Genomic DNA, 12,598 nt, shown 5'->3' on the forward strand with positions numbered 1-12,598 from the left:
GTAGACCACTGACTCTGACATGACCCTCAGCAGGAGCACAGGCCCAGATATCACCATAGCCTCAGGTAGTAGCACAAGCCACTCAGAGAAGTGTGTTGTCTTCCTGTCCTGCCCCTGCCCTGGCCCCTGGCAGCATGGACCATAAACATCTGCATGGCCTTTGGTGGTAACTCAGGCCATAGACATCAACACAGACCCCAGCTGCAGTAGGATCATGGCCCCAGATGTAGCCCTAGATGGCAGAACAGTCCTAGAAATCATCATGGCCTCAGGCTGCAGCCCAAACCAAGGACCTCCACATGGCCCTCTGTGGTAACATAGACATCAACACAGACCCAGCCGCAGCAGGACCTTGGCCTCAGACATGGTCCTTGGCAGCAGCACAGATTTCTGTATCACCATGGGTTCAGATGGTAGTGTAGGCCACTCACATCGGCCTGGTCTTTACAGCCATGACATGTCCAGTTCTGCCTCTCTCCACAGCACACACATCACTCCACTTCTCTCTCTCTCCCTTATCACCACAACATGCTTGCCCAAGCCTCAAGGTGGGAATTTTTATTTCTTAATTAAAATGTTTTTATGCAATATAGTATGATCATGTTTCTTCTCCCCCAACCTCTCCCAGATATCACTATCTCCCTACCCATTTAACTTCATGTTCTTTCTCTCTTTCAAAAAAAAATGAAAAGAAAATCAAAACAATCGAGAAATCAATAAGACAAAAAAATGCCAAAACCAAAATGAAGCCAAAAGTTCACAAAAATATCACTGTCTGGTTTTGTGTTGGCCAACTATTCCTAGGTGTAGGGCCTACACTGTAGTGGGTTGATATACCCATGGACACACCATTGGAGAAAACTGATTTTTCCCTTTGCCAGCAGCTATCAATTGCAAACAGCCTCTTGGTTGGGGATGGGACTCCGTGTCTACTTCCCCTTCTCAGTGCTGGGATTCCATCTGGCTTGAACCTGTGCAGGTTCTATGTGTGCTGTTTAGACTTTAACTGTGTATTTCTCTGGGGAGAGGTAAGCAAATATCTATTCATCCCAAGCAGCATGCCAATAACAGAGGAAAGAAACAGTTGCCCCCCAAGTCCAGCTTGGTGAAGCAATAAGTCTTTTGGGATTGCTTACATGAGCATGTTTGATAGACTCTTATAGACCCGTGGTGACTCAAGCAGCTATGTCACTGAAAAGTCTACTCCAGTGATGAGGACTTAATCACTGCATCCCTGGAGCTAGCGAGCCCGAGCCTGAGCCCTCGACCCAACTCCTCACAGGCAGTTCAATCAAAGAGTCAGATGAGTGTGCCAGGCTCTGCTGACTCCCCATGGGAGACCTTGACTTGGGAAATGTGGGGATGGGGGATGGGTTGAGGGGAAAGGCTGGGGGTGGGAAGAGGGAGGGATCTGTGGTTGGTATGTAAAGTGAATAGAAACATTTCTTAATAATAATAAAAAAGAGTCACCAGTCCCCACCAAACATTCACTGTTTATGAAACCTGAGCATGGGGGTTCATGAGTCTTGTAAATACCTGAGATTTCTGAGTCTTATGTGTTTTGTGACCTCCTTGAGTCTCATCACTTCCCTTGGTTTTCTGAGTCTTCAGGGCCTCATTCCACTCTCAGAGGACTGTAAACTGTTGATCCTTCTCTTCCTAAACAGATTGCATCAGCTATTTTATGAAGGTAGTGAAAAGCTGACAAACATACACTTCTTTCCTAACAAAATGAAAGGTAGTTTTAAGCAAAACCGTTATTCAAATCATAAATACTTAAAATGCAAACTGTTACTTTATTCATTTCTGTAACAAAATACCCTGAGAAAACAACTTTATAAGTAAGGGTTTATTTTGGCCCTTGGTTCTAAGGAAAGTCCACTATGGTAGAAAAGGCATACTGGCAAGAGTACTAGGCAAATAGTTAATCATACTCACAGTTTGGCTGGCTCCTTTTTATTCACTCTAGGACCCCAGTCCAAGGAATTGTTGTACCTGCAACAAAAGATCATCACACCTCAGCTAACCTAATTTAGAAAATCTCTCCAAGATGTACTTGGAGGCTCACCTCATCTAGATGATTCCTCTCAGAAATATCTATAGGCTTGTCTCCTGGATTATTTAGATGCCATCAAGTTGGCAATCAAGATTAACTATCACAGAAGCCAATGAAACTAAATTCCTAATAAACACATATCTGCCTTCTAAATTAAACATACATATTGTTTTCATGCCATATTGGTTTTGTTATTTTCCCTACTGCCACACATAAGCTTGCTTCTCTCCCCAAAACAAACTGTGGATGCTTACAGTAAGGATGCCCATTCTAACTAGCCATTCACATCTTCCATGTTCCGTTCCCACCTCACCCCTCTCCAAGCTGCTTTTTGCCTCCACATTGCCAGGTGGAGTTTCTCAGTTTCATTAAAGACTTTCCTGTTGTTGGCTCTTACCCCATAATCTTAGCTATGTTCCTTAGCTGGAACCATGGTATTAGCTGGATCCGTGACACTTCATTCTTGTGATTTTCTTTTCATTTTTCTTTTCTTTTCTTACTTTTGTGTGTAGAAAGCATTCTTACCCACTAATACTTTAAACATTGATAGTCTCCCAAGAATGGCTTACACACTGTCCTCACAGCAGCACATTCTTTCTCCTAGCTTGTATTGCCTATTCAAATAATGCACAAACAACCGATATGCCCAATTCAGGACTCCCCTCTGAGTTAAAGAGCAATATGATCTATTCTTTATTGGCCATTGTCCCTGAGATAGACCACAAATACTTAAAACTCAACACATATGTAACTAAACACATATTTAATAGTGATGTCTCTATGATGCTCAAGCTGTCTTTGATCTCCTGGGTTCAAGAAATCTACCTGCTTCTGCTTTCTGAGTAGCTGGGTTACTGGAGTGTACTACCATGCTTCATTAAACTCTTAATCTAATTCCCAAGCTCATTTCCAGCCAAGCCCTTCCCCCGTTCCTATTAAGAGCACCAACTGCTGAGTCCCAACCAGGAATTTCAGAGACAATCTTTCTCTTTTCTTATCCATCATCCTTCAATCTTAAAACGCCTAAATAAATAATCTCAGTGTCACATTGATTCTACTTCCCATGTCTAGGATCGATCTCAACTCTCAAATCTGCTTCTCCTTCTGGAGTCCACAGGAGCATTTTATTCTACCAGACCACTGCAAAAACATCTTACACTTTTACCCTTTGCTGGTGCACTCTCAGCATTGCACCAGGGTAATTTTTAAGAACAAGAGCCTGATAATGTTACTCTCCTACTTGAAATCTTTATAACTCTTAGGTTCAAATTCAAACTCTTATGGGGGCCAACCTAACAAGGCCTTTGCCTCTTGCCTTCACTGTTCAGCAAACTGACATCAAAGTACATATCTTCCCGGAGGGCCTCAGATCTGCAATTTCCCCATTGCTTGTATTTCTCTTCTCATGCCACTCAGATACCCACTTTGATACAACTTCTTTTTCAGAGAAATACTGACTGAACCCCAAAATATAAGCACCCCTTATTTCATAGAAATACATACTGCTTTCCTGTTTCTATCCTTTATAATAATTGGAATCAAATGGTCCACATATGAGTCTCATGCAGAAATATGAGCTCCATGAGATGCACAATGGCTGGACGAGTACCTTGGAATAATGAGTGAGTGAGTGAGTGAGTGAGTGAGTGAGTGAGTGAGTGAGTGAATTGGCAATTACAAGAGCCTCAAGAAATGTGTGGTACACATGGAGCACAGTATGTGACCCACAGTCTAAATACAGCACACCTCCTTATTCACTGAGTTCTCTTATGCACTTTCAATCAAATACATGGCAAACATGGTTTTATCCTCACAAGCAGTTAACCTGCCTGGTAAGCCACACGCATTACATGAATTCGTTCTCAACTCTAACTAATTAATCAGTTACATGCTTGCCTCAGATATCACTTCCTGCCTTTGCTCCATAACATAAGCAGCCAAGAATGTGATGAGAAAAAACACACTTATAGTGTGTCAGGCCTGGTTATAGCTGTCTCTCTACCCCATATCAGGTCACATTTGTGTCACCCATCCATTCTGTTTAGCCTTTTTTGACTTCCAGGATCTCTTTGTTACCATTTTCTAATCTCCAACTCCTGATCTCCCTGACTCCCAGCAGCTACCTATCCAGTTCTACCTGAGTCTTACTGTATTGGAGGTCTGTAGTGGGTAGCCATTCCAGCTTGCATCTGGAAGTTCCAACCCCCATTGAGACTCTGGCAACTGTCACGCCTATGAGGCGGGGCCAGGGGAGGCGCCTGGAGACCCAAGAGCTGGATGGGCCAGCGCTCTCTGCGTGCGCTCTCTCTGTGCCAGGATGCTGAACGGTGAAGGTGGACTGTGCAGAGCTCCAGAGAACACAGCTGGACTGCAATAGACCTTTCCCAGACCCTGCGACCTACCTTTCACTTAATTTGTGAGTTACGCCATTAAATAAATACCCTTTTAACTACATGGAGTGGCCAAAATAATTTCTTCAATAGAGGTCCTACTCAGTTGAGTCAGGTTGTTTCTGATACATGACAAGCCATTTCAAATTGGAATGGCTAAAAACAAAACATGCATGTGAAGGGTTGAAAATCAATGATCAATGGCACAAATCATGAAAATTATTGCTGTTGTGGTTGTCTTCAAATCATGGAAATACCATGAAACCACTTTGCCAATAACAATGGCTAAAACACTACATGGCCAGCCCCTGCTCTTCAGGGGCATAGAAAGAAACAACAAACATTTCTGTTGTCATTAGATTATTCAATTCAAGCTTTGATTTTTCAAAATTTCCCATGGGAAGGAGGGACAACACATTCCTCAGCAAACAGGCTATTTCCTTTGAAATCACAAAATTCCAAATAAATTACAAGAAAGGTCAGGCTGAAATTAAAGCTATAATTTCATTGGATGACTTGTTTCCAACAGACAAAGCTGTTTTTCTTCACTTCATCACTCTTATTGAATTTCTGGGTCATTTAAAAGGATAAAGAAAAACAAAAGATGTACCCTGAGGGAATGAACACATACAAGGCGATTGTATAAAATAAAAAGTATTAAGGGTCCCATTAATTGTGAAATACTAGTTTATAAGAGATGACAAGAGCAAGCATGGGTAGCCATACAGAAAGAGTTTCATATGGGGTGACACCATAGACAAGGGGCTGATGAAATGGCTCCGCAGGTAAAATGTGCTTGCTGTCGGCCTGACAGAAATAGCACTACCCTATAGCTCAGCTACGTATCACTCCTAAGCATATATCCAAAAGACTTTACATCCTACCGCAGAGACATTTGCATGTCCATATTCTCTGCAGCTCAATTCACAATAGCTAGGAAACAGAACCAACCTAGGTATATTGTACTGACTATGTTATTATGAAACAACAACAACAAAAAAAAAAATACCATAGCAAAGGGTTTAGATCACCTTGGTGTCTCCAATATGGCAGAAACTATGTACCAAAGAATAACTCTAAACTATGCTCCACGACCACACCAGTGGAGGTCATACTGTTTCTGGTAACAAACACAGAAGTTTATTTACCAGTCAAGTTCTGAACACCAGGAGTACCCTTCCCAAATGTCCCCAAAAGTCCAATGCCTCTACCACCACTCCTGAAATTCTATACCCTCCATGACATGTCAGCTTCCTCCTATCCCTTCTCATTAAAATCTCTTTTGTGCTTATATCTTATTGGTATATCCCAAGTCACATAACTTTACTCAACAATAATGGATATTAGAAAAAACAATCTGGCTTTTATCTTGGATTAAGGACTATGCAATAGTTCTTTAAATGGTTCCTCAAACAATGAAAAACATTTTAGAAAATTCTTTATGGTCATAGCACATAAAAAATACCCATACTATGTCTACAAATGTGGGTCAGCTGGAAAAGTGCTGGCCTGGCATATATCAAGTCCTGGGTACAATCCCCACCACCACAGAAACTGGGTGTGGTGCCATGCCCTGCAACCCCAGACCTCTGGAGATGGAGACAGAGTATGGAAAGTCCAAGGTCATCCTCAGCTACATAGTGACCTTAAGACCAGCCTATTCTACATGAGAACTTGTCTCAAAACATACAAAATAAATACCCATGTTAATCTTGGCCAGCCCTGTCCAACACGGAATCCAGATGTTTGGGGTAGAGAAGGATTAGAACAAGGGTGGTATAGACAAGACACACAGGCTTCTTCCACTCCAGCTAGGACAAAGGTCCTCATGATGTTATTTCTTTTCTCCTACCTCTTAACAAAGGTTTAAGTCAAGCTTTAGCTTCAGCCAGTGTCATGAAATGATGGGGGAAATGAAGCTGAGAATTGCTGTTGCCGCAGAAAAGCCGACATTCATTTTATAGAGGTTTTGTCTGCTTCACACACAGTAATGATTAGCTAACAATCACTATTGTATTTTGGCAAGTACATTGAGCCTTGTTAAAAAAATAAAATAAAATACGTCTATACCTCTAAGAGAGCAAAGCTAAATGTCCGAACAATGATGAATTCACTGGAAGCCACAGAGAGTGGAAAAGTTTCAAAGAATAACAAAGGCTATTTCTCACATAATCACAGGCTGAAAAGAAGGCCATGTTGGCAAGACAAAGAGATTCGTTTAAAAGAGAGAATCAAAGCAAGCCATTGGGGCGAATCTATGCTGGTAATATCACAAAGATACCAGCAATTGTCTGGCTTGATTTTGTGAAACAAAGATTAGTGACCACAAACCAGGAGAAAAGAGTTGAATTGTTTGTGCTAAATGTATCTCTGCAAAGCAGAGTAAATTCTGATAATATAGTAGAGGCAGTTCAAAATGATCATGTCACTTTGACCGCTAGCAGAAATATATGCACTCACATACCCCACATCTATATAAAAGCAGCAAATTTGATGAACATCTGACCAGCCACTTAAAAATTTGAGGAAGCTGATTGTCTCAGACAAAAATTGTTGCGATTTTTTTCAAATAATTTTTTCTAGAAAAAAAAATCTTAAAAGAGTTTTCATCTTAAAAGCACCTTATGCTTTAATTTTTTATTTATTATTATTGTGTATTCAGAGTGCACATATGGCTTGCCACAAGTGTCACAGTACAAATCTCAGGTGTTGGTTCTACAGGAGTTCTTGTGATCTAACTCAAGTCACCAGCAAAACTACTACTTCATTGGTCCAAGAATCCTCCATAACTTTGAATGCTTCAGTGTCATTGAACTGTCTTGATCAGTCTGGAATACAGGCAAATAAGGGTCCAATGCTCACCTTGAGTTTGATTCTAGGTAGACGCACTGTTATACAGACTCAAATTCATACTTAAGTACTGTGAATATAAAATGTAGATCTAACTGTAGACCTAACTATAGTTGAATTTTGTCTTTCATTTTTTCTAAAGCAGCAGCAATGAATATATAAGAAGATCCAGGCACTTGACCCAGGAAGAAGTGACCCCAAATTTGTTTTAATTGAGTTCTCATGCCCTTAAGCAAAGTCAGGCATAAAAACTCAAACTAGCCATCATTTTCCCTTAAATAAATTTTACATTGACTAAAAATACTTTGATCAAAATAAATATCTTAAGCATGACAGCTCTAAAAGCATGCCCAGGGTGACTTTCCAAACTGTGGAAAAACTTGAAAATCTTATTATTCAGTTCACGTAGCTGATTTCTTAAAGCTCTGCTTTATTAAAAGATAGCCACATCCCAACAAGAGTGCAGCTGTCAGGCTGGATGAAATGCCTGACTGTGTTCAGCAACCAGCCTGCCTCCCAAATCCAGCTGTTTCTCGCTGTGTGCTAAGTAGCAGCCAAACTTCACACACCCGGAATCCACCGCTTTCCACCAAGTCTCCTGGAAAGTAATCAAAGTTCACATTCCCCACACTTCTGAAAGAATCTTCCAAATCTACTTCATAGGTCATTCTGCAGAAAGTACAGCAACTAACTCCCCTACCTCCACTGACCAACTGGTGCCTCTGGTGCCTTGGGGGCTGCATGCATGGGAATGTTCTCTGGCCTCTCCTGCCGCCATTCTCCTCATCAACTACGGGGACAGAGATGAATGGGAAAAGTGGATGTATGACAAGCAGGTGATTTCCCAGACACTGGTGCTAATCAGGCTGCTGACATTAAGCCCAGACAGAGAAGAATTGCACTCATAGTGAGATGGAGAGCATGCCCTTTATCTGAAAGTTCCTGGGCATGAAAAGTTGGTCCTCTGTAAAACAGTAAAGAGTGAGGAAAGTTCATTCCAACTTGATACATCTCTCTTACCCCCAAGTTCCCTAAGTTCTTACACCATTGCCTTCAGCTGATCTGAGCCATGACAAGTCTCACATCTGAAAAAAAAAAAGGTAATAAAGCCATTAAGTGTGTTTGTACAAGGAGCTACTCAGAGCAGCTAGGGCAACAGCTGGACTAGTGTCACTTTTCATGAGTGACATCACTTAGTTCAGAACTGTTAAGCATATCTTCTAGTTGCTATGCTAGTTCAGTCTAATAAACCTATCATGACTTGTGTGAGGCATCATCTCCTCCCACTGACTCTGAATTTTGGTATAAACAAGTCAAAATCCTCTATCTTTCTCCCTTCCCTCTCCTTCTTCCTCTTTTTCTTCTTCTCCTTGTCCTCATTATTATTATTTCATAAGCCAAGGTAACAATACAAAATTGATTATCCATTTTAATGCAAATATGTGAGCATTAAATGAATATGTGAAACTGGAGCAGAATTTAAGAGGAAATGCCCGTGGCATGTGGGAGTCACTTGCCCCACATCACAAACAGCCCCCAGGGGATATTACCTCTGTGCCAAGGATCTGGCAGGACTAGTCCTTCCCCATCCTTCCCTCTTCTTTCTGCTCTGCAAACTGGTACAGACACAGTCCCCATTGCTATAGAAAGAGGTGGACAGCAAGCCATCCCTCTTCTCAAATTTGTCATTGGAATGGGATGAAAAGTCATCCTAATGTGCACTTACATGAAGAGTAGCTCCTATAAATGGTGAGCTGAATGGCAGAGTTAATAAACCACTGGGTAAGAGGTGTTTTCTCACCTGAGAACTTAATTGCTACCAGTGAATTTAACAAGAAGCTCTTGACATTCTGTTTCATAAAAAGTATTTTATTCTCAGATTGTACCCTTGATTTATAAACCATAGAGTGAGGACTCATCAATGGCCATGGGGAACATTTCTCTTCCTAAATATCAAGGTTTAATTTACACACGTCAAGACAGAAACTAATTTATTTGGCTTACAATATAACTCAAAGTGTTTCTAATTTATGTCATTATAATTTTGAAAAATTATCTTTGAAAATAAATTAAACCATTTTCTTTCTTCATAAATAGGCATTAGGCTTTGAGAAGTTTTGCAAACCAAGAGTTTTAGTTATCACCATAAACTCTGAATGGAGAAGATCCTGCCCTCCCATCCATAAAGATTTAAAGTACAAATAAGAGAATATGTCTCTGAAATGTTCAAAAATATTTGGGACTTATTTTTGTTACAAATCCTAAGGACAGGTTTAAGTTATTCATCTTAAAAGAATTTACCAGAAGATGTAACATGACAGTCATTTTAGGAATGCTTTGTTTTCAAAGAAACACAAGTTTTGGAAGAGTACTGATTTCAATAGTATATATGGGTTAGACATTGAGTCTATAAGTCAGTATCTCGATAGAAAATGCACAGCACAATCAATATACACACTCCTTGGAAATTTTGTACAGCTTACAAAGGTGAGATAGGGATGATGATAGACAGTATAAGAACCCAAAGACAACTAAGATACAGGGACAAAGACAGGGAGTTCTTTCCAGATCCAGGAAGGAGAGACTCCAATAGTGAAAGTTATTCCAGGGTGAGTGGCCTGTGGAAGGTTGATTCATCTGCATGGAAGAGCAAGGGAATGAAAACCTTGATCTGGCTCTTTTGCCTCCTTATTCTTTTTTTTCATTTATCTTATTTTAATTTTTGTTCAGAAACTTCTGTTATCCAATACAAATCAGGAACTAGAGAAGGTGACAGCTCATTAATGTGATATATAGTGCTTAGCCTTTGGAAACAGGCAGTACAGTGGAGAGAGATGACTAATGAATTAGAAGGAGCAGAAGGATGATGTCATCTCACCCATCAAATTCAAGGCACTATACTTGGTATTGGATAAGAACACAAAAATGGGTAATGTTCCAGTCCACCCTTAGGCAGCCTACATTCTACTTGAAAAAGACTCCTAGAATTTAAATAAATTAAATATAAGGGATATGGAGAGAGCTCAGTCAGGTAAGTGCTCACCCCAAGCATGATTTTAGGTCCCCAATACCTATATAAAAACAGACATAGTAGCATGGGCCTAAAATTCAAGCTCTAGGAAGGCAGAGAGAAGTGGATCCCTGGGGTGTCACAGCCAGCTAGTCTTACAGAATGGTAGGCCCTAGGTCCTGTGAGAGTCCCTATCTCAAAGTATAAGATAGACAGCAATTAAGAAGGATACCTGCCATTAACCTATGGCATTTACATTCAAGTGCCTTTATGTGTTTATACACAGACATATGTACAAAAATAAACAAAATATGCATGATTTTCTATTTCTACCAAAGAATTATAAATAAAGATAATTGTTACATTAGCATTCTTCTTTCAGGCCTGTGTGGGAGCTCTTCTCTTAGGAACAGCATCATTACTGTCCATAGGACAGTGGTTCTCAGACTTGAGCATGCAGGTAATTCACCAAAAATCGTTCACAAAACACACACTTGTGGGATAGCCATCATTCCCCCTTTTTAATTATTGTTTTTCATTTATTGAAAATAAATTCTTTTCTCATGCAATATATCTTCATTATAGTATCACCTCCCTCTGCTCTTCCAAATCCCTCTCCACCTGCCCCCCCCCTCCAGATCCATTCCTTTTCTGTCTCACATTAGGAAAGAACAGGCTTCTAGGCGATAATAACCAAACATGACTAAATAAAATACAATAATGTAAAAACCAAAACCATCACATCAAAGCTAGACAATGCAACCCAACAGAAGGAAAAGAGCCCCAAGAGTAGGCACAAGAATTATAGACCCACTTGTTCATACACTCAGGAGTCCCACAAAAGTACTAAGCTGAAAGTACAACATACACAGAGAGGACCTGGCACAGACCCATGTAGGTTTTGTTCTTGCTGCTTCAGTCTCATTTAAGTCTTGGTGTCCTCCATTGCCTCTGGCTCTGACTCTTTCTACCTAATCTTCTACGGGGTTCCCTGAGTTCTGAGGGAAGGGATTTGATGGAGACATCCCATTTAGAGCTATGTGTTCCAAGCTCTCTCTCTCTCTCTCTCTCTCTCTCTCTCTCTCTCTCTCTCTCTCCCCATAATATCTGGCTGTGGGTCTCTGTGTTTGTTCTCATCTGCTGCAGGAGGAAGTCTTTCTAATGATAACCATCATTTCTAATAGTGTCCCAGGTGATGTTGATGCTGTAGGTGCCCAGGGAGCTCAGTCTAAGAAGTTCTACTTTTTCTAACTTTCAAAACTGTGACTATTGCCAAGTTGTCAACTCCTGCTCATCAATGTTGGGTCCAGAGAGCAGGTCTGGCCAATCAGCATCATCCTCTCTCCTGAGTCCTCCAGGGCTACTCTGTACCAGTGCCAACTGAGGTAACCCTAACTTCAGACTTTCTATCTCATTGCTCATTTCCTCTGGAAATCAGTCCAGTTCTCATATGCACACAACTTTGTTAATTCTGGAAATTTACCTCCAGGGAAGAATTTAAGTACCATGCCAAGACTTAGTAACAAAAACAAAAATACATCACAGCACTACTAACTATGCAAATGTTCAATTATTAGGGCTTGATGAAATAAAGTATGACAGAATCACAGAACGTTATTCCACAAACCTGTTAAAACTTTAATGCAAAAAAAAAATGTATTAGAAACTGGAGAGATACCTCAACAGTTAAAAGTACTCCTTGCTCCTACAGAGTACCTGAGTTCAGTTCCCAGTACCTATATGATGGCTTACAACCATCTGTAACTCCAGTTCTAAGGGACCCAACGCCCTCTTCTGGTACTTAAAGGTACTTCACATTGTTGTGTAGCAATATCTTCAACTTGGAGGGAAGTTCATCAAGACACAGGATGTCCTAAAGGAGGTTACACATTGCATTATGCAGGAAAGCTTCTTAAGCTCAGGAAGTAAGAAACTCAAAGACCAGCCTGGTCTACAAAGCGAGTTCCAGGAAAGGTGCAAAGCTACACAGAGAAACCCTGTCTCAAAAAAAAAAAAAAACCAAAAAAATAAAAAATAAAAAAAAAGAAGAAGAAAGAAAGAAACTCAAAGATATCAGGAAGTCCTTGAAACTGACCAGATCCACTAGGCTCCTCCCTCCCCAATTATATATAAGCTGTATCTGACTGCTGAAAGCTCAGACTAGCTGAGCTGCCTAAAAGAGGTTTGGACCAGCTACACTGGTCCCAGGTGATGTTGATGCAATAGATGGCCAGGGACACCTACAGCAAAGATATGTTCAGCTGCCTGGAAGAGGCTCAGACTAACTGATCC

This window comes from Peromyscus maniculatus, chromosome 3 (genome assembly GCF_049852395.1).
Source record: "Peromyscus maniculatus bairdii isolate BWxNUB_F1_BW_parent chromosome 3, HU_Pman_BW_mat_3.1, whole genome shotgun sequence".
NCBI classification, from domain to species: domain Eukaryota; kingdom Metazoa; phylum Chordata; class Mammalia; order Rodentia; family Cricetidae; genus Peromyscus; species Peromyscus maniculatus.